Raw genomic sequence first — 23,949 nt, 5'->3', positions numbered from 1 at the left:
AACGCACCGCACTTCGCGCGCAGTGCCCATTAAGCCCTATGGGACTTTGCGCGCGCGTGTGCGCGTTTGCGCGCTGGACTTTGCGCGCGATAATCAGCACAAAGCGGTGCTAACTCAGCGGTGCAAAGGTTATCATGCCTAAAGTCTTTTAGGCGTGATAACTGAGTTATCATCGCTTTGTGAATCAGGCTGATAGTCATCTCACTAATGGCCCTCTGAGGATCTCACTACCAAAGTGAAGGGCCAATTTTGGGGGAACCAGTTAACTTTTCAGTAGGTTTTGAGGATGTGGATGGAAACCAGAGTGCCTGGAGAAAACCCACACAAGAACTGAAACACTGACAATACATGGGCAATTTGATTTGTAGAGTTGAATTCCTCCTCAGTTTTGTTTGATAAGAAATTAACACATATTTACCTTTAAAAAAAATAGGAAAAAAACCCAAACAGTCAATTATACTAAACATTAACATATAAAAAATTGTTCTACAGCCCATTGAATAACGAGCGCTAGAGAACTGTCAGGCACATGCATGCTCGCGACCCACCTAACTACAGCAGCCGCAGCACTGCAGGAGATCATTATCTTTATTTAAAATAATTTTTCAACACTTTGCAAATGAAAAAGGTACTACCAAAATGTTTTGAGTATTTTCTTGTTTGCCCATGGTTTAAAAAGGCATTTTATTGACAATTTTGAAAAAACACCTAGGAGAAAACTCAGGAGAAAAAGTTAATTGCATATGGGCCCTAGCTCCTTTTAAATTCCTTTTAAACCACCAGCAAGCAAGAAACTGCTCAAAATAATTTTGATAGTACTTTTTCACCAACTTTTAGGTACTTTTTCAATTGTAAAATGCTGAAAAGTTTTTTGTTTTTTTTTAAGTATTCTTTTATTTATCAAAAGGAATAAACAAACAAAAGTAGAACAAAGAACTCAAGATAACATAACAATAAGCACATTTCAAAAGACAGGGCAAAGCTCAAAATCCCTGTTTAAATATAAAGACCTGTAAACGTAAGCTGCAAACCGTTGCAGCCCTACTAAAGAAGAGAGGGAGATCAACATTTAGATTTCAAAAATATAGGGTATCCACACAAGAAGAGGGTTGTCAAGCTCACCTCTTTGCATTGTATATAATGTATGCCTCCTTTCCTTATGAATAAGAAGGACAATGTGCCGTCTTGTTATTTTGGAGTGATAGAAAGATGGTCCCATTATGGATCATACACCAAGGTATATCAGGCCAATATAAGCAAAGCTGAAAAGTTGTTTTAAAGAGAAGCTAAAAATGATCTCCAAGGAGATAACTCAGAATAAAAAGCTAATTGCATATGGGCCCTGGGCTTATATGCAATTAACTTCTTCTCCTGAGTTTTCTCCTAGGTGATATTTTTACACTTGTCAATAAAATGACTTTAAAGAACAAGCGACACCCATGCTAACCTAGAAATAAAAAACACATATATAAATAGATAAATACTACTTCTACTTACATAACAGATGTATTGTGCTATCTACGTAATGATTCCTGTGAATTTTATAAAGGAAAAGCATAAAATCCTATTCTAGGCAGTGGCCATCTTGCCAAGCTAATGCTGACATCATATCCTCCCTGACTCTTGTTTTCCCCCCTCCCTTCTCTTGCTCATTGTGTAATCATTAGCTGCCCTCCTCCCAGAGTCTTCAGACACTCCCACTGAGGTGTATAGTAGGAACTGCACTGTCTTATCCTCCAATCGCTGAGTCACCTCAGCCTTGCCTGTAAACACAAGTGAGCAAATGTGCTTCAGATAAGAAAGCTAGGCAGGGAAATAAATGGAAGAGGAGGAACATCTTATAGATGAAAATAACTCCCAGCATTCAACTCTTTGGCACTGTTTGTCACTAGGGCCAGTGCTCCTAAAGTATGTGATAACTACAAACCCTAACAGCAGAAACAGTTTTGCAAGTTTTGATTGCAGGATTAGCATCTTTATCACTTAATACACTCAGACCAGTTGCTGTTGAAATTTGATTTTTATGGTGGCAATACCACTTTAAAACTACCAGCAAGCAAGAAAATACTCAAAATAATTTTGATAGTACTTTTTCACATTCTTTTTGGTTATTCTAAATAAGAGATGAAAATTATCTCCTAGAAGAATACTCAGGAGAAAAAGTTAATTGCATGAAGGCTCTGTGCCCAAATAAAATAAGATCCCCTTTAAATCATCAGCAAGCAAGAAAATACTCAAAATAATATTGATAGTACTTTTTCAATTGCACGGTGCTGAAAAGTTATTTTAAAGAGAAGATGAAAAATAATCTCCTAGGAGAAAACCCCTGAGAACATGTCAATTGCATATGGGCCCTGGGCCCACATGCACTCAACGTTTTATCCCAAGTGTCTCCTAGGAGAACATTTTTCATCTTAAATTTAAAATATCTTTCCAGCACTCTGCAAGTGAAAAGGTACGAATAATAAAAAAAAAAAAAAAGTAATTTCGTTGTGTTACACAATGACAATAAAGTGAATTGAATTGAATTGTTCTTGCTTGCTGCTGCTGGTTGTTTAAAATATATTTTATTGACAACTTTGAAATTATCACTTACGAGAAAAACCAGGAGAAAATGATCTCCTAATTTACAAAAAATGGGAAGAAGCATACACAGGCAGGACTGGGGCTCAGGCAGGGAACAAAGGAGAGCACAGACTGACCCCTCTCAAGTTAGAGATGTTTCTGAAGCAGACCAGCCCACTTTAAGAAAAAAGTTTCATGCTTTGTGATCATTCACTAATGACTTAAGAAGTGTTCTCACTGTAGATATGTGCAGGCAGTTGTCACTCCCCAACCACTCAATATAAGTTATAAGTTATGAGATGCCCCAGACATGAGTTAAAACCCATATCACATAATAAAAAGGCTTTTTTAATGAACCTAGGCCAGGATCGCTTATGTTCCTCAATTAACTTCTACCTGGGAAAGTTTACAGGGAAACTGAAGTGAGAAAATTATTTTCTTTTAAACAAGACCAGTTGCCTAGCAGTCCTGCTGATCTATTTGGCATTAGTATCTGACTCCAGAATGTACAGAAGCTAATCTTGTCATATTTGTTTGTCAGAAACATCTGTTATGCAGGCTTGTTCAGGAGCTATAGCTAAAAGTGTTAGAGGCAGGAGATCATCAGGACAACCAGGAAATTTGTTTTGTTTAAAATTAAATAAATATGTCAGCCTCCAATTCCCTCTCACTTTAAGTTCCCTTTAAAGGGAACCTGAACTGAGTAAAATTATTTAAAATAAACACATGATGTATCTGCAAATAAATATTACATACTTATCTCACTGTCAGTTCCTCTCAGAAGCTCACAATTCTCTTCCAACAATGATCGCTTCCAGCTCTGACAAGAATTTGTCAGAAATGACACATAGCAGTTGATGTCAGTTATAACTGAAAGGACAACTGATGAGCAAGGTAATGTCCATGTTTCCCTATAGCTCAAGTGGGCAATGTTACAGTTTAACAGTGTGCTGACCCGGAAGCTGTTACGGGGTCATTGCCATTTTCAAAATGGAGAAAGGAGAATTTCATAGATTACAGTGGACAAACAGGATGCAGGAGAGGAGAAAGAGAATGATAAATAGACTACACAGGAGCAGGGCAGAGGCAGAGGTGAGAGAGGCTCCAGCCTCGGGGGGAAGTATAGGAGGGGGCACACTAACCACTTAGCTTTCATTCACCTATTGTGTTTGAAGCAGAGAGAAATAAGAAAAGGGTATACATGGCAATGACTGCAAGCTAGATAACTAATAATTAAGGTGTTTGGGGGGTTGGGGGCCCTGGAGCGCCTCTTAGTCTAATAGCATTCAGTGTGTGACGGCTGGGGTGGGAGGGATGGAGGGGCACAGCAATCAGTGTGTGATGGCTGGGGTGGGAGGGATGGGGGGGCGCACTTTGGTGTCTCAGCCTTGGGTGCTAGAGAACCTTGTCCTGGCTCTGAATGGGAGATAAGTAATGACGGAATGTATGTTTATTTTGACTTTTAATTTTCAGTTCAGATTTGCTTTAAGGGAATTGGGTTCTATAAATAAAAAATATTCAGACATTTAACAAAAACATAAGTAAAAATATAATCATCATCATCATCATCAACATCAGTACCAATTATCATCTTCATAAGTCATCATTACCACATGTACATAGGAAGATATTATGCAAGTTTACTCTCAGTGTGCATCTCGGCTGGAGTTCTTACTCTGCAGTATATAATATATTCAGGATAAAATCCACAGCTATAAATGAATCCATACATTACCGTTTCTGCGGGCTTATCTCTAAGAAGAGGCTCTTGGCTTGCCGGCTTGCTCTTGTGAAGTGCTCCTAAGTGACAACCCACGTCAGCTACTTATGCTGACTGTTTGACTTCATTCTTAGCTTTGACCTGGCAAGTTAATCAGCCATTTAAGCACCTCGCTTACGGTTTAGCTTAATTTAATTCCATAATGCAACTCTGGCCAGATAAAACAACATGGTTATATTTTGTTCAGCAGCTTGCCCATCGGGACACAAAGATAATTTTATTAACTATAGTCTTGTGGAAGTCATTCGATGATGATTGCCTACAAACTTCTAAAAGAAAATAACATTTACAAATATCTGCTTATTTACACAAGGGGCTGTCCGTTATCTCAGAGTGTGAGGATGGCAGGTTGACGTTCTACAAGCAAGAACTACAGAAGAGTACTTGAAGAACGCAGATGTAGAGGAAAATATTGGAAAATAGACACAGGTTATAGCACTGGATTTTAATAAATTGCTTTTTTAAAAACAGGTATGTGTGTTGTGCGTGATTCAGTTAGGTTGAATACTTTAAGCAGGGTGACAACAGCACAACAGAGGAGATCCAGAGGACACTGAGGGGCCTCAAAGACTAAGAGGGCATGGAAGAAGCTCCAAGTAAAAGTCCCCAGTTCAGGTGTGCTTTAAATTGCTTTATAATAAAGGAGATTATCAGTAATAATAATAATAATCACCAGTGCACCACCATCAAATACGATTGATGAAATGTTGCTGCAAAAAGCTTCTGACTCCTAAATAAGTACCAGTAAGTTAATGTTTTGAATGGCATCCTTAAGAATCAAAGTTATTCCTATATAGTGATAACAGCTTCACAATCTACATCCCCTATTAATAGGCTGGAAAGATATCTAATTTGAAATAAGCTCTCTGAATGCCTTAGACAAACAACAGTGAATGAGTAGTCAAACCTCAAATGTTCATATTATTATTATTTTAGTATTTATACAAAGCCAACATCTTCCGCATTGCTGTACAGAGTATATTGTCTTGTCACTTAAAGAGAAACTCCGACCAAGAATTGAATTTTATCCCAATCAGTAGCTGATACCCCCTTTTACATGAGAAATCTATTCCTTTTCACAAACAGACTTATATTGGGGTGAAACCCCTCCCACAAGAAACTCTGAGGACCGTGGTACTCCTGGCAGTTTCCTGTCTTTGAACCTTGTTGCATTGTGGGAAATAACTGCCATAAAAGTATGCAGCAGCTACATCACCTGCCAACAGTAAAAATGTCACCATGTAATAATTGTCAGAATGTAAATCAGGGATTTCAAAGATTTTACAATGGGCAAACACTGACTAAATCATTTATACATAATTATTGTAAAAATGAAGCTCTTTTTTATTACATTATTTTCACTGGAGTTCCTCTTTAACTGTCCCTCAGAGGGGCTCACAATCTAATCCCTGCCATTATCATATGTCTATGTATGTATCATGGGGTGTATGTATCATAGTCTAGGGCCAATTTAGGGGGAAGACAATTAACATATCTGTATGCTTTTAGGTTGTGGGAGGAAACCGGAGTGCCTAGAGGAAACCCATGCAGACACAGAGAGAACATACAAACGCTGTGCAGATAGTGCCCTTAGGGATAGTTATGCCCTTAAAATAATTAAATGAGCATAAAAATATGACAATTTATACAATGTTTTGTTTTTTAGGAAGCCTAAAAAGTAGGAAATTCACAGCAAACAACCCAACATGGGTTGACTAGTTGTCACAGATTAATACAATCTTAATATCCATGACCCTCTGATTCTTCCTCTGATACACACTTATTTACATACTTCTAGTGATGCTATATCTTGGGTGAGCTTCTGAATTAGTGTGAGTCGCTCTGTTAAGTACACATTAAAGCGGATCCGAGTTGAAAAACTAACTATAACAAGCAACTTGTCTATATATCTTATCTAAAATTTAGATGGTTTACACAGCAAATCTAGCTGCAAACAGCTTTAATATAATATGATTATGTCTTCCTGTGAAACAATGCCAGCAGACATGTTGTTTGTAAACCTTACACAGAGGCGGCAGGCTTATCTGCATCTTGAGCACTAAGCCTGTGAAAAACCCTAATCCCCCCTCCTCCTCCCTACTCCCCTCTGCCTCTGAAATCAATGGCTAGTAACACCTCCCCTTCCTCCTGCCCAGACTGAGCTCCCATGAGCCCTTGCTACTGCCAGGGCTTTCTGAAACCTGTGGGCGTGATTTATTTATTTTATAGGGAATTAGAGTATTAAAACAAAACAAAAAAGTATTTGGCTTGAGGAATTCCCTATAAACAATAGGAAAGGAACACAATTATGCAATGAGTAAAAGTTCACCTCGGATCCACTTTAAAGATGCAGTAAGTGTCACACGCAGTGATGAGTGTAATCAGCTAATTATGATCACGCAAAATTTTGCGTACATTTTCGCATTTACGCTTATACGTAATTACGATTTATAAAGCCATTTGATTTTGTATAGTGATTCGTAATTTCGTCTAAAATTTTGCGGAATTTTCGCATAATTTCTTGCCGTCTTTGGCAGTGAATAGCAAAGCCCCCATACATGGTAGTGATGCCAAAATGTCTACATATGTTAAGGAGAATATTGGGTACAAGTCAAAACATTTTTTTCCAAAATGCCCTTACAGTTTGAGAATCGATTTTAAAAATGCAAAAAAGCCTGAGTGCGATCTCCTGCAAAACAGAGCCCCAGGACTTTACGCCGATCGGCGTTAGGCTTTCCTGGGGCTGCCGCCGCTGCCTGCCATGCCCATCAGCGTGATGCAGTCAACTAGTAGTTATAACTGAGGTTCATCTAGCTACCTAATACTTGAGGGCGTCTCTAGCTACTTAATGTTGAGGATACAGCTGGCTACCTAATGCTAAGGGGCACCTGTAGCTACCTATGATGGGCAAGGGAAGTAAGGGAGAAGCTGGGACAGCTGGGACATCCAGCACACTTGTGGTGCGGTTCAGCGGGTGTTTGTAGGGTCATGGAGGGTGGAGTCTAGGGTGCCAGGACATCTGTACCTATAGGCTCCTGTGATGTAAATCCGGGCCTGGTATTTACAAAAGTAAAAAGAGTGCATTACAAGATTATTAGAGAAAAATGTTATGACTGACAAAGTTTCGATTGCGTTTGCTCAGCCTTTTGAATTACAGTCCTTAGGAAATGAAGAGTCCAGCATAACATGATACTTATGAACGGCATTGCAGTATGAGGAGCTCCGATTATTATCGCGGTAACTATATGGACTGAAAACATTTGGTGGGGCGCAGGACTAGCATCTATACAAGAGGAAGCCAGACAAGGTGAGGGGAGCCTATTTATTGCTCTAACAGCGCATTTGACTACTGTGAACTTAGTCTAACTTACTTGATGAGTCGTGTTCCCCACAGGATGATCTCCTGTTGTGGTAGAGGAGGTATTGAAGTGATACATGTGGAGCACTTTCTGTGTCCTAGATGTGGATTTACCTACAGTAGTCTTGCCATCTCTCCAGTCACTCCTGCAGACAGACGCATCACTGGTCCTCACTGTGTTTGACTCCCCCCTCCCCCAGTTGGCATCTGGCTGGCTCTCCCTCAGCAATGCATGGGATATGCAACAGCCCTGTGCTGGGGAAGCAACTCCCACTCTCCTGGCAGCTACATACTGTATTTTTGTGTGGTTTGACTTTTGATCTGGTACGACTACCCCAAATTGGAAAATCATGTGCAATGGTATTCCCCTTAATAACAATGAAACATCTGGGATGGTGAACTGGAGCTGCAACCGGCTCTAGTTTCCTCTTTTAGGACAGTTTATAATTGTGCTTGTGAGACGTTTGGGCACAATGAACAGGTGAGGAATAAGAGACTGACAGATGAGAATAACCTTTAGCCCAGGTCTGAATATGGAACATTGAGACAGAGAAGAAATTAGTCATAACTAGAGTTGGGCCGAACCTCCGATTTTAGGTTCGCGAACCTGGTTCGCGAACTTCCGCGGAAGGTTCGGTTCACGTTAAAGTTCGCGAACCACAATAGACTTCAATGGGGATGCGAACTTTGAAAAAAAAAAAATAATTATGCTGGCCACAAAAGTGATGGAAAAGATGTTTCAAGGGGTCTAACACCTGGAGGGGGGCATGGCGGAGTGGGATACATGCCAAAAGTCCCCGGGAAAAATCTGGATTTGACGCAAAGCAGCGTTTTAAGGGCAGAAATCACATTGAATGCTAAATGACAGGCCTAAAGTGCTTTAAAACATCTTGCATGTGTATACATCAATCAGGTAGTGTAATTAAGAACAGGTATACAGTGGCGGGTTCACAGAACAGGTATGCAGTGGTGGGTTCACAGAACAGGTATGCAGTGGTGGGTTCACAGCACAGGTATGCAGTGGTGGGTTCACAGCACAGGTATGCAGTGGTGGGTTCACAGAACAGGTATACAGTGGTGGGTCCACTGAACAGAACAGGTATGCAGTGGCGGGTTCACTGAACAGAACAGGTATACAGTGGTGGGTTCACAGAACAGGTATGCAGTGGCAGGTTCACTGAACACAACAGGTATGCAGTGGTGGGTTCACTGAACAGGTATACAGTGGCGGGTCCACTGAACAGAACAGGTATGCAGTGGCGGGTTCACTGAACAGAACAGGTATACAGTGGCGGGTTCACAGAACAGGTATGCAGTGGCAGGTTCACTGAACACAACAGGTATGCAGTGGCGGGGTCACTAAACAGGTATACAGTGGCGGGTCCACTGAACAGAACAGGTATGCAGTGGCGGGTTCACTGAACACAACAGGTATGCAGTGGCGGGTTCACAGAACAGGTATGCAGTGGTGGGTTCACAGAACAGGTATGCAGTGGTGGGTTCACAGCACAGGTATGCAGTGGTGGGTTCACTGAACAGGTATGCAGTGGTGGGTTCACAGCACAGGTATGCAGTGGTGGGTTCACAGCACAGGTATGCAGTGGTGGGTTCACTGAACAGGTATGCAGTGGTGGGTTCACAGAACAGGTATGCAGTGGCAGGTTCACTGAACAGGTATGCAGTGGTGGGTTCACTGAACAGGTATGCAGTGGTGGGTTCACTGAACAGGTATGCAGTGGTGGGTTCACAGAACAGGTATGCAGTGGCAGGTTCACTGAACAGGTATGCAGTGGTGGGTTCACAGCACAGGTATGCAGTGGTGGGTTCACAGAACAGGTATGCAGTGGTGGGTTCACAGCACAGGTATGCAGTGGTGGGTTCACAGAACAGGTATGCAGCCAGACAGGAACAAGTTAAGCCTAACTAATCTTTCCCTGAGAGACAGTCTGCAGCAGCTCGCCCTACTCTCACTAACGCAGGCAGCACACGAGTGACCGTAATGGCCGCCGCTGCCTGCCTTATATAAGGGGGGGTGGGGCTCCAGGGGCTAGTGTAGCCTAATTGGCTGCACTGGGCCTGCTGACTGTGATGTAGAGGGTCAAAGTTGACCCTCCATGTGCATTATGGGGCGAACCGAACTTCCGCAAAGGTTCGCCTGCGGGACGCGAACGCGAACCACTGAAGTTCGCATGGAACCGTTCGCAGGCGAACCGTTCGGCCCAACTCTAGTCATAACATGCATCTTGAAAAGTAATAGGCGCTGTCCATGCCCTTTGAATGAAGTGTCTAAAGATAGAGAAATGTCTGTAAAGTCGAGAAGAAATCATTGGGCAAAAGCAGAAGAAATGTCCTCAAAGGAAGGATTCCATGCCTCTCTGATCAGATTTGATGTGAGAGGAATCGATCTTTTGGCCTAATCCTGTGCGGTGCTTATCTGTTAGGCTTTGTTCACATCTAAAATCAAAATCTCTGACACTAGCAATTTTCGTTTTTTGAGCATTCCCCCCCCCCCTCCCTCCCGGCGCTCCACTGTGCAGAACGATTTTGTGTTAAACGCTTTTTTCAAAGCACTTTTGCAGGGCAATTTGCGAACGCAAACTTTATGGCGGTTCGACCCACCCCCTATACTACATCATTAGGGTCAACTTTGACCCTCTATATCACAGTCAGCAGACACAGGGTAGCCAATCAGGCTACACTCCCTCCTAGAGCCCCCCTCCTCCTTATAAAACGCAGGCAGCATCAGCCATTTCACTCACTCATGTGGCTGCTGTAATTAGAAAAGGGAGAGAACCTTGCTGCTGCTGACATAGGGAAAGCTTAGTTAGGCTCTTGTGTTAGGCTTGTTAGCTTGCTCCTCCTTGCTGATCTTATTGCTAAAAAGCACCCCTCATCCTCAACAGCTATTTTGAGAACTAATGTTGTTCTTGTGATCTATTTTTTTTGGTGTGTGTGTGTGTCCCACAGACACTTGTGTTGCATATACAGCCTTAGTATTTCCTACTGTGCCACTGCCAGGCCCAGCACATTCCTGTGTGTGTGACAGGTGCACATTTGTAATACCAATCACTGCATACCCACCTGTTGTTGTTCAGTGCACCTACCTACCTACGTGACTGCACACATTGTCACTGCACCTGTTCACGGTACATGTGTGTGTGTGTGACAGGTGCACATTTGTAATACCAATCACTGCATACCCACCTGTTGTTCAGTGCACCTACCTACCTACATGACCGCACGCAGTGTCACTGCAACTGTTCACGGTACCTGTGTGTGTGTGTGACAGGTGCACATTTGTAATACCAATCACTGCATACCCACCTATTGTTGTTCAGTCCACCTACCTACCTACCTACCTACGTGACCGTACACAGTGTCACTACACCTCTTCACGGTACCTGTGTGTGTGTGTGAGATAGGTGCACATTTGTAATACCAATCACTGCATACCCACCTATTGTTGTTCAGTGCACGTACCTACCTACGTGACCACACGCATTGTCACTGCACCTGTTCATGGTACCTGTGTGTGTGTGTGACAGGTGCACATTTGTTATACCAATCACTGCATACCTACCTGTTGTCCAGTGCACATACCTACCTAGGTGTTATGATCGCTTCTGCAGCGTTTACTGCTGACTGCAGTGGTATTGCAACCCAAGCAGTTCTGATGTCATTACATGCATTTGCTTGCATAGTTTGGTTTGCACTTAAACTAGTTGCTGATTCCATCTGCAGTCGCTCTGAAGTTAATGACAGTTTAATATGCTTTTGTGTAAACAAACATTGTCTGCTGCAATGGAGGGGCAATCCCTTTCCTGCAGGCTGCATATTATTGTCTGCCTTTTCCTGCTGTCAGCCTGTGATTAAAGGGGCATTACAGCGAAATACTGTAAAATGTAAAATATGTGCAAACATATACAAATAAAAAAGTACATTTTTTCCAGAGTAAAATGAGCCATAAATTACTTTTCTCCTATGTTGCTGTCAATTACTGTTGGTAGTAGAAATCTGACAGAAGTGACAGGTTTTGGACTAGTCCATCTCTTTATAGGGGATTTTCAGGGGTATATTTATTTTCAAAAGCACTTAGTGAATGGCAGTTGCTCTGTTCAACTGCCAAAAAAACTGTGTAGGAGAACAGGGAAGCTTGCCAGCATCATTGTTTAAATCCTTTTTAGGGAATATCTTTATAAAGAATAAAAGCCTTGCTGAGAATTCCCTATGAAGAGACGGACTAGTCCAAAACCTGTCACTTCTGTCAGATTTCTACTGCTTACTGTAAGTGACAGCAACATAGGAGAAAAGTAATTTATGACTCATTTTACTCTGGAAAAAATGTACTTATTTATATGTGTTTGCACATATTTTTAATTTTACAGTTTTTCACTGTAGTGCCCCTTTAATTACCATTCACTTGTGTGGGAATCTGCAGGTCTGCTCCCATTGGATGACCTCAGTATAAAGAACTGCTTCCTGCAATGCCTCATGGGCTACCATAGTGTCAGATTCTGTCTGTTACGCTGCTCGTGCCCCACCTCGTTCCTAGTCCGTGTGGACTGCGCTGACTCCTGCGAAGGGGTCAGCGAGTCCTCCTAGTTCTGCTCTTGTTTCTAGAAGTTGTTACTTTGCTTGTCTTGTGTCATATATTGGTTCATCGCCAATATATACGCATACTTGCACGTTTATTATTTTCCTTGTATTCGTGTTACGTTGATACATCAGTGTCGCTGATATATACGTACACGAACTGTTTATATCCTGTGTTCCGTTAGTCAGCGTTCCAGCACGCTGAGCTAGTTATCCTGTTCCTGTTCCTGGTCCTGTTTGTGGATTGCGTTCATCTCTGCGAAGAGATAGCGAATCCTTCTGAGTCCTGTTCCCTGTATTACTCCAGTCTTAGTCAGAGTTCCTGCTTATGTCATATATCGGTTAATGGCCAATATATACATATGTTAGTCAGACGTTACAAATAGTTTCATTGATAGCTGTAATTGTAATACGCTAGGAAATCATACTTATTGTATATTTATCTGTGTTACGTTCATCTATCTTGATCCTGCTATTTCCTGACTATCCTGTCCTGTCTTGGCGAGGCACGCCATCGCTGCAAACGCATTGGCTACCTCATTCCAGTCTGTTTTATTGTGGATGCTTGCTGTCACTAAGTAGTGGCTAGTTAAGCAAGCGTTCATTCTGTCTACCTGTCCTGATCTCCTCAGTCCTGGTTTATGCGCTCAGCACTACTTGCGCTGAGACGTTATTACGAAAGTGTTGTTTGTGGCTGTTCGGATCTGCACTGGCTCTGTGCACCACAATCTCCTATTGGAGTCAGTCCTCTCCTCCACTAAACTGGGGATATCCTGATTCCTTGTGCTGGTGTGTGTACCTCCTTCACGTCAGCTTATGTGTTGCATGCTGACGGTGGAGATTACACCTCCAAGCTTAACATTATGGTAGCCCCATTACCAATCCCCATTGTGGGGGGGGGGGGGTCCCAGCAAAAATGACACTGTTTGTTATGGTTCCTGTTCCTTCAAGAAATTTGAGAAACTTAATTCTGAAACAGAAAATGAGTTTTTTTCTGAATGTACCAGGTTCCTGGCCAATCCCGAGCTCCAGGCTACTCCTGTTTCAACATGGGCCCCCCAGCTAGTTTATGTTTTATTTAAGGGAAGATTGTTTCAGTGGGCCTACGATGTCTTGGATCATACCCATTTAAAAGAGAGACCACTGGAATTTCTAGCGTTTGTGATCCATAACTGGCTGCACAAAACCGATTTGCCTAGCCCTTTTGATAAGCTCCTGGCAGCTTGTCAATCAGCTGCTCCTTCTACTGCCTACAAAAATAATCAGCAAGCAGATAATTGTTCTGATAACTTTTCTTCTGCTAAGGCAGCAGGGTTTAAAGCCAAACGTAAACGCTCCAAAAGAAAAGCGTTACAATCAGCGGAGTCGTTGCCCTTGGCGACTGCGCATCAGATCTGTAATGAGACTCCGCCAGTAGCAGATAATGAAATTCAGTCACCATTCAGGGGAGTCAAATGGACCTATGAAACTACTAATGAACTTTCATTGCTAGCCAGGGAAAATAAAAGTTCTTGTTTAAATGAATTATCTGAATATGATTATGAAGATATATTACAGAGTATTGAACAGATCAATTTATTCGTGCAGCAAGGGAAATTTGCATACACTACAGTTCAACACTTGCTACAGGTATTGGAGATCCTTAGGAATAAGAAATCGGCCAATCACCTGCTAAATAACCCAATGTATGTTTCTGCCACTAACACATTTGCAAAATATGATCAGCTTGAATGCCCAGCTGTTAAATATGCATGGGATCCTCCATTTGAGAAAGGAGAGATGGAAGCCCTGGTCTATGAATGGAAGAAAGATGCAAGTTCATTTTGTCAGTTTTACAGTGCAAAAAGTGAATTAGTATTGAATGCATGCATTAAGTCTGCCTATAACCTAATAAAAACTGGTGTGTGTGGGTATGACTTTGTGGCTCCATTGATCGATGTGTGGAAAATGATTTTGGACGATTTTTATGCGATTCAATCAGTTGATACCAGGGAAGACACACTGTCAATTGGAGACTGTCCCACTTCTCCGGTTACCGAGTCCCTGCCATGTCTTGTGAATGTTCCTGTAATTCCACCCTGTACCATGGATAACTCAGTGTTACTTCCCAGTAAAACAGAAGCCACTGATACTTTCTTAACTTTGCCCTGCACAAATTTCTCAGCAGAGAATCCAGAGGTCCTGTTGACTTCTGAGTCCAGCCTAGCCAGTACTCATGAGTCTTTGTTCAGTGAAACAGACACCAGAAAAATCTTGCCTGTCTCTGCAAACACTTCTGCAGAAATTACCTGTGTTAATAAAGTTCAACTTCTGTCTGATCCAGCAGATGCCAGTAGATGCACTACATTAGTTTCTGAGTCCCAGCAATCCTGTCTAGAAACCTCAGAACCCCAGCATCTGAATTTTCCAATTTTACAATTGAATAGTGCTTCAGATGCACAAACTTTGTGTCTTGATCTACACCTCGCTCTAGTTTCGTGAATAGCTCAGAGCATCTGCTATGTGAACCTGAAATCGTAGAATTATTACCTTGTTCAGAAAATGTTCTAGTAAATTTGCCCTGTACCATGAATTGTGCAGTAGATCTTCCCAATGAAGCTCAGGTCACAGAATCATTATGCTGTCCAGCAGGTGCTTCCATGGTTTTGCCCTGCGATATGGCCTGTTCAGTGATCCTGTCCAGTGAAACTGTGGTCGCAGAGTCTTATGCTTCACCCAGTACTTTGGATACTTCAGATCCTCTAGTAGAGGAGTCTGAGACACTGCTTACTTCAGTGGGTGTTGCAGTAGTATTCACTTGTTTAGCAGCTGTTTTGGAATTACAGTCTGCTCTAATAAAACTTGATGAATCTCTGCCCAGTGAAGCAGAAGCTATTGAAACATTGTCTTTGTCAGCAAGCGTTTTTGATACCTTGCCCTGTACACAGTCTGATTTAGCTAAAGATATTGAGTCCCTCTCTGATCTCACAGTAGTCAGGGAACTTCAGCCCTGTCCTCTGAATGTTTCAGAAGTATTGCCCTGTAACATGGATAATTCTGACTCGCTGAAAAAAATAATAGAAATCTCAGAATTTCAGTCCGGGTTAATGTGTGTTTCTGAAACCCAGCCCTGTATCCTGGAAAATTCTGGTTTTCTGCCCGGTGTGGCAGTAGTTCCAGAGTCCCCTTCCTGTCCAGTGAGTTTCTCAGTTTTGCCTAGTTCAGTGGGGATTGCTGCAATATTGACTTGTTTTGCAGCCCTTCATGAGCTCCAATCCAGTGTATTTGATGAGTCTCTGTCTAGTTCAGAAGAAGCTATGGGAACCCTGTCTAGTTCAGTGCATACATCAGAAGATTTGCCCTGTCTTGTAAATACCCCTGAACATGATTTGTTAATAACCTTGCTGGGATCAGCGACATCTAAGTCTGATCCTGCAGTTTTTAGTGAGAATCCAGTAACTGTGAAGTCTAGTCATGATGAATTTTTTTTGCCCAGTTCTGGTTTCGGTCCTGTCTTGACTGACTTTGAGGTTCGCAGTTCCTTGACATGCCCAGAGTTTTCTCTTGTGCCGGTGTGCCCAGATGTGCTTCGTATGCCAGAGTGCCCAGATGTGTCTGTGTTAGCGTGCTCACGTACTTTAAATCAAAAAACAGGTTGCGCTGGGTTAATATATTGCTATATATTAGTACTGATACATTTGTAAATAACTGTAATCAGATCATATATAAGTCATAACTTCATCAAAATATGCTTTAATACCTTGTTGCAGATAAAACTATCTTATTCCATAAACATATTAAAAGACCTCTAATAAGCACAAAGTTCACAGTATAACACATATGTGTACATGATTGTCAAAATTCCATATGACACTTCCGCATACATTCACTCATACATACTCAGACCATCCAATGTGTGCAAAAAAGAATTCCATATATATAAAATGGGTTAAAAAGTTGTGGTACCAATTTGATCAGATAAAAAATCGGGTAATCTCTGTATAGAGAAAATAATTATGCCTGTGTTGGGTTTATAAAAAAATATATATATGTGTGTAATAGTTTCCTCCAATGGGCGGTTGAATGTTTCTTGGGATAAATGTCAGAGATACAGTCCTTCAATCGAGGTAGTTCTAAGTCAATACTTCCATTAAGCTGGAGTGAGTCTGCTGCCGCAATTGGACTCCTGATCCGGTGTATAATATTCATTTAAAGTTGTCTCCGTAGTCAGAATAATTCAAAGAATACTCACGCTTCCCATTGGGTGTTAGGTCTTTCTCCAGTCAAGAGGACGGAGCTCCGGCCGGTAGCTCGAAGGCCTATGCCAGTAGTGTCCGCTCGTTCCTCCCGTATAGTTCCACTGTGTGGTTCAATAACGGAGAGTAGTACTTCCGGATGGCGGCTTGTTCACTTCCGGGTGACGTCACCTGCGTCTCGTAGCTGATGTTGTTCAGTTGCCTGGTTACCACTTTACGTGGTTATTGGTCTAATGGCCAATTAGACTTGTCCAGGATTCAATAGCGTAATTGCTGTGACAACTCTTAGCGTGAGATGCATACAAGAGTGGGCTAACGCGTTTCAGCGGACTCGGCCGCCTTTCTCAAAGCAAGTTTTAACCCATTTTATATATATGGAATTCTTTTTTGCACACATTGGATGGTCTGAGTATGTATGAGTGAATGTATGCGGAAGTGTCATATGGAATTTTGACAATCATGTACACATATGTGTTATACTGTGAACTTTGTGCTTATTAGAGGTCTTTTAATATGTTTATGGAATAAGATAGTTTTATCTGCAACAAGGTATTAAAGCATATTTTGATGAAGTTATGACTTATATATGATCTGATTACAGTTATTTACAAATGTATCAGTACTAATATATAGCAATATATTAACCCAGCGCAACCTGTTTTTTGATTTAAAGTACCTTATTTCTCATGTGTGGTGAAGTGGGAGCCCACATTTAATTAGGTTAGCAGCAGGTGAAATAGTTACTACACAGAGAACCTACATAAGCGCCCTCCAATCTCTTTACTTGTTTTATTATGTGCTCACGTACTTCCCTAGTGGAGACCTGTTCTGATGTTGCCGGTTGGCCTGCATGCCCGGAGATGGTTCTGGTCCCTGAAAGCCCTGATCTTGATGTTTGTCCTTGTGACCCTGACTCTGGAGTTGCCCTGGGTTCCATAGGGGTTCTTGATAGTTCTCCATGTGAGCCTAAGGGGCATTCTGACCTGTGGGGATCTCTTTGGAGCTTCCAAGTGTTCTGGGAGATCTCTGAGGAAACTTGTCCTGGTACCTTGGACTGGTTCAACAGTGGGTTTTGTGTTGGTAAGGACAGTTCCGGTGGGCATTGCAAAGGCTTTGGCGTTTTTGGACAGTCCCAGGAAGGCGGTGGGTATCGCTCAGAGAGTTTCTTGGAGTTTTTTTCTGGAAGTCGTGGTTCTGATGGGTATCACACTGAGGCTTGTAGTGCTGAAGGGCATGGTTCGGTAGGTTCTGGTTCCAATTGGTCTAGTTTTGGTGAGACTGATTCAGGAATTTGGTTTTGTCGGGCTGATCCGACCTTCATGAATTTTCAGTCAGATCAGTTTGCTGGATTTTCCACTTCTGATTTTTTGGTTTGGGTGGTTCAGGAGAAATATGTCAGTTTTTATAGGCGTCCAGAGGCCGCGTTTAAGGGGGGGGGGGTACTGTTATGATCGCTTCTGCAGCGTTTACTGCTGACTGCAGTGGTATTGCAACCCAAGCAGTTCTGATGTCATTACATGCATTTGCTTGCATAGTTTGGTTTGCACTTAAACTAGTTGCTGATTCCATCTGCAGTCGCTCTGAAGTTAATGACAGTTTAATATGCTTTTGTGTAAACAAACATTGTCTGCTGCAATGGAGGGGCAATCCCTTTCCTGCAGGCTGCATATTATTGTCTGCCTTTTCCTGCTGTCAGCCTGTGATTAATTACCATTCACTTGTGTGGGAATCTGCAGGTCTGCTCCCATTGGATGACCTCAGTATAAAGAACTGCTTCCTGCAATGCCTCATGGGCTACCATAGTGTCAGATTCTGTCTGTTACTCTGCTCGTGCCCCACCTCGTTCCTAGTCCGTGTGGACTGCGCTGACTCCTGCGAAGGGGTCAGCGAGTCCTCCTAGTTCTGCTCTTGTTTCTAGAAGTTGTTACTTTGCTTGTCTTGTGTCATATATTGGTTCATCGCCAATATATACGCATACTTGCACGTTTATTATTTTCCGAGTATTCGTGTTACGTTGATACATCAGTGTCGCTGATATATACGTACACGAACTGTTTATATCCTGTGTTCCGTTAGTCAGCGTTCCAGCACGCTGAGCTAGTTATCCTGTTCCTGGTCCTGTTTGTGGATTGCGTTCATCTCTGCGAAGAGATAGCGAATCCTTCTGAGTCCTGTTCCCTGTATTACTCCAGTCTTAGTCAGAGTTCCTGCTTATGTCATATATCGGTTCATTGCCGATATATACATATGTTAGTCAGACGTTACAAATAGTTTCATTGATAGCTGTAATTGTAATACGCTAGGAAATCATACTTATTGTATATTTATCTGTGTTACGTTCATCTATCTTGATCCTGCTATTTCCTGACTAACCTGTCCTGTCTTGGTGAGGCACGCCATCGCTGCAAACGCATTGGCTACCTCATTCCAGTCTGTTTTATTGTGGACGCTTGCTGTCACTAAGTAGTGGCTAGTTAAGCAAGCGTTCATTCTGTCTACCTGTCCTGATCTCCTCAGTCCTGGATTATGCGCTCAGCACTACTTGCGCTGAGACGTTATTACGAAAGTGTTGTTTGTGGCTGTTCGGATCTGCACCGGCTCTGTGCACCACAATCTCCTATTGGAGTCAGTCCTCTCCTCCACTAAACTGGGGATATCCTGATTCCTTGTGCTGGTGTGTGTACCTCCTTCACGTCAGCTTATGTGTTGCATGCTGACGGTGGAGATTACACCTCCAAGCTTAACACTAGGTGACCGCACTGTGTAATATACCAGTCTGTGCATACCTGTTAACTGCACCTGTGTGACAGCTGCACATTGTATTGTAATACAAGTCACTGCATACCTTTCACTGCACCTGTATGACTGCACATTGTATTAGTCAAGTCAGTGCATACCTTTCACTTCATCCCCTCCCATATGGATAAAACAGGTGGAGTCAGAGGCAGACCCAGAGGCAGGCCACCTGGCAGGTCTGTTCGAGGTTGTGCTGACGTGATTTTGTGCAGCCCTGGACCAAAGTACAGAGCTCAGAAGAAGGCACGTCCCATCAACTCCCAAGATTGTCAGGACGTGGTTGACTGTTTAACACAGAACCCCTCATCTTCCACAGCCACCAGCACTACTACAAGCACCACATCCGCTGCATTTGACACTTTGCAGAAGTTATTTGGTGGGGAATTAACTGATTCACAGACATTATTGTTACAACCAGATGAAGGCGCTAAGCAAGTTACACCACCTCATATGTCTGAGTTAGTCGACATTATGGACGTAACGTGTGAGGTGGAGGATGATGAAGTACCTGATTTTGGTGCAGTTTATGAGGTGTCTGAGGCAAGCGAAGCTGGGGAGGATGATTATGATGATTATGTTGATACGAATGCCACGTGGGAATCCTAATAGACAAGATGACCAAGGGGACAGTTAAGAGGGGGAGTCAGAGAGGAGTAGGAGGAGACGAGTTCCTCAAAGAAGCAGGGGGAGCTCGTCATCAGAAACAGCTGGTGGCAGTGTCTGGCGCTTTGTATGGACAGCCAGCCAACATGCCCTTCAACGTCAGCTGCTGACGCCACCATAGTGCTCATCGGTTTTGAAATTTTCTCTCTGCCTCCAAAAATTGTACCGTGGAAAGGCCAACAGCCGTGTAGGGACAACTGCCTTACCAAGGCACATGGAGAAAAGGCACAAACTGCAATGGGAAGAGCACCAGAGGAAAAGCAGCACACAAAAGCAAAGCCACCCTCCTTCTCCTCTTCCTCCTTCAGGTGCAGCATCTTCAGCCACTTTCTCCCTTGCACCTTCACAATCACAGCTACCCTCTTCCACTCCATCTCTCACCTTGAGCGGTTCCTGCTCCTCTGCCCACAGCAGCAGCCAGGTGTCCATGAGGGCAATCTTTGAGCGGAAGAAGGCAATGTCTGCCAGTCACCCCCTTGCCTGGTGTCTGACAGCTGGCTTGTTGGAACTGTTAGCTCGCCAGCTGTTACCATACCAGCTGGTGGGCTCTGAGGCCTTCCAAAAATTGGTGGCCATTTGGACACTGCAGTGGAAGATACCAGGCCGCAATTATTTCTCAAAAAAGGCGATACCCAAACTGTACCGTGAAGTTGAAAGGCAAGTGGTGTCATCTCTAGCACACAGTGTTGGGTCAAGGGTCCATCTGACCACGGATGCCTGGTCTGCCAAGCACGGTCAGGGCAGGTACATTACTTACACAACCCATTGGGTCAACCTGGTAACGCTGGCAAGCAGGGAGTACCTGGCTGTGCAGTGGACCAACTTGTGACACCTCCCCGGCTTGCAGGTAGGCCTGCTGCCACCTCCTCTCCTTCTCCTCCTACTCCTCCTGCTAAATCCTCTTTTCTGTTGTCCTCCTCCTTGGCTAAGTGGCAGTTCAACTCTACTGGTGCTGCGATCTCCTCTCCAACTACACTGCCCCAGCTCCCCAGGGCCTATGCTGCATGCCAGTTACGACGGTGTCATGCCATCTTAGACATGTCTTGCCTTAAAGCGGAGAGTCACACTGGAGCAGCTCTCCTGGCTGCTTTCAACAAACAGGTGGATCAGTGGCTGACCCCGCACCAACTGGAGATCGGCAACGTGGTGTGTGACAACGGCAGCAATCTCATTTCGGCTTTGAATTTGGGAAAGTTGACACATCACACATGTACCCTGCATGGCACATGTGCTGAATCTCATAATTCAGAGATTTGTGTCAAAGTACCCAGGCTTACAGGACATCCTGAAGCAGGCCAGGAAGTTGTGTGGGCATTTCAGGTGGTCTTACACGGCCATGGCATGCCTTGCCGATATTAAGCGGAGAAGCAAATTGCCGGCGAGACGCTTGATTTGCGATAGCTTGACTCGCTGGAATTCGACCCTCCTGATGTTCGACCGCCTGCTACAACAGGAGAAAGCTGTCACCCAGTATCTCTACAACTACAGTAGAAGGACACACTCTGGGGAGATGGGGATTTTCTGGCCCAAGAACTGGACACTCATGCGAAATTCCTGCAGGCTCATGCGGCCATTTGAGGAAGGGACAAACATGGTGAGTCGCAGTGAAGGCGCCATCAGCGACTTGATCCCATATGCTTTCTTCCTGGAGCGTGCCGTGCGTAGAGTGGTGGATCAAGCTGTGGAGGAGTGTGAACAGGAACAGTTACAGGAGGGAGAGTTTTGGGATCAATTCTCATCAGAACCAGATGTTTCCTCAACACCTGCGGCAGCATAGAACGGGGAGGAGGAGGAGGAAGAGTTGTGTGGGGAAGAGGAGTCAGATGATGAGGAAGGTGGGTTTTTTTTGGAGGAGGAGGAGGCAGCAGAAAAACAACCACAGCAGGTGTCGCAGGGGGCTTGTGCTGCTCAAAGTTCCCGTGGTATTGTTTGTGGCTGGGAGGAGGAGAAGAACTTACCTGACGTCACTGAGGAAGAGCAAGAGTAGATGAATAGTACCTCTGGATCCAAATTTATGTAGATGGCGTCTTTCATGCTGTCCAGCCTGTTGAGGGACCCCCGTATAAAAAAACTTAAGGGGAATGACAATTACTGGGTGGCCACGCTACTAGACCCTTGGTATGGGCACAAAGTGGCGGAGATGTTACCAACTCACCTAAAGGCAGAAAGGATGCAGCACTTGCAGAACAAGCTTGCAACTATGCTTTACAGTACGTTTAAGGGTGATGTCACAGCACAACGGAATAAAGGTACCACTGCCAGTAATCCTTCTCCCATGTCCATGCAGGCAAGGACAGGACGCTCTAGCGATCTCATGGTGATGTCGGACATGCGGACATTCTTTAGTCCAACACCTCGCCTTAGCCCTTCCGGATCCACCCTCCACCAACGCCTCGACCGGCAGGTAGCTGACTACCTGGCCTTAAAGGACAACTGAAGAGAGAGGTATATGGAGGCTGCCATGTTTATTTCCTATTAAGCAATACCAGTTGCCTGGCAGCCCTGCTGATCCTCTGCCTCTAATATTATTAGCCATAGCCCCTGAACAAGCATGCAGCAGATCAGGTGTTTCAGACTTTAAAGTCAGATCTGTCAAGATTAGCTGCATGCTTGTTTCTGATGTTATTCAGATACTACTGCAGAGAAATAGACCAGCAGGGCTACCAGACAACTGGCATTGATTAAAAGGAAATAAATATGGCAGCTTCCGGATTAGTTTGGCTCTGTAATATTCACAAGATGACACATCATTGCATTGCATGGATTCTGGAGGTGTGGTTAATTATCAGGGACAACAAAGAGAGGATTTGCATATCCAGCAGTGATGCATACTTCTTTATTATCATCTCAAAGTATCAATCCAGTTCCTCAAGAGCTTATCCGGAATTTCTTTCAGAATAAGCATTCTAATTTCAGCGATCATTGTACCATACATTTCTGTGTTTGACCTCGTTAGAGGATGTGTGCTACATTTCACTATAAAAGCTACATCTGCTGAACTGCAGGTCAGCCTGTGGGAAAAAAAAACATAACCAGGATACAGCGCAATATAATTTGCAACACTTTTCAGAACTGTCTCTAAGACATGCCAAGACACCAGATGCCATTGGCAATAAAGTCACTTCCACAGCTGTGCCCGCTGAGCAGACTAACAGCTTCTTACAGCAAAGTAGTTTTCTAATGTTTTTTTTAAAAAAAAAACTCATATTTTAGTGCCCTACTGCTAAGATACCGTACAATAGTATTGCATTTGTGTAATAGAGAATCCAGGCAAGAGCTTCTGCCGCATTATAAAATTTTGACATGCAGCTGTATAGCATAACTGTTTTCTGTTTAACAAATCGTCAATCAGTACTGATCTGTTTATGCTAAACATTGCTAATGTTACCTTTATATAGAGCTCCACCTTGTGGCCTGAATGGCAAAACTCATAGTATACAAAAATCCTTGTTTTACTTCAGTGTTGTAAGGATAAGACAGCTGCATAGAGAATAATTGGGATTAATAATCAATCAGCAGGTCTGGAGGGGTACATATGGAGAAGGTACTCTCATTTGGGCACAGAGAGAAGTCGAAAGATGGCTCTCCCTGTTGTAGGTAATTGTAGTGAATATAACAAATAAAGTGCAGTTTCTAGGCTAAAATGCAACCAGGGTGAGGGTATAAAAATTGTGCCCCCCCCCCCGCGGAGCCAGGTATAGGTGCCCGCAGTATAGGTTAGCCAGGTCTAGTTGCACTCAGTTTAGGTCACCCAGTATAGGTAGCCAGGAATAGGTACCCCAGTATAGGTAGCCAGCTATAGGTCCCCCCAGTATAGATAGCCAGGCACAGGTGAGCCAGTATATTTACCGCCAGTATAGGTTAGCCAGTATATTTACCACCAGTATAGGTTAGCCAGATAGGTGCCTCCAGTATAGGTAGCCAGTATAGTTGCCCCCAGTATAAGTTAGATAGGCAGG

The 23,949-nt window shown here is 43.3% G+C and overlaps 1 protein-coding gene across 2 annotated transcripts in view; it reads right to left on the bottom strand.

Moving 5' to 3' along the window:
• The window catches only part of CNGB3 (cyclic nucleotide gated channel subunit beta 3), a 312,570-nt gene that overhangs the window by 225,693 nt on the left and 62,928 nt on the right, over positions 1 to 23,949 (bottom strand). The window contains exon 1 of one of the 2 annotated variants that reach the window (XM_068234873.1): positions 4,301 to 4,383. The exons of the other annotated variant lie outside the window; for it this stretch is intronic. The gene's annotated coding sequence lies outside the window, so the exon portion shown is untranslated. Of the gene's footprint in view, positions 1 to 4,300; positions 4,384 to 23,949 lie in introns of those variants that run through there. 2 annotated transcript variants of the gene reach the window in all.

Source organism: Hyperolius riggenbachi, chromosome 5 (assembly GCF_040937935.1).
Source record: "Hyperolius riggenbachi isolate aHypRig1 chromosome 5, aHypRig1.pri, whole genome shotgun sequence".
Taxonomy (NCBI): domain Eukaryota; kingdom Metazoa; phylum Chordata; class Amphibia; order Anura; family Hyperoliidae; genus Hyperolius; species Hyperolius riggenbachi.
This window is presented reverse-complemented; position numbering and strand designations above follow the sequence as displayed.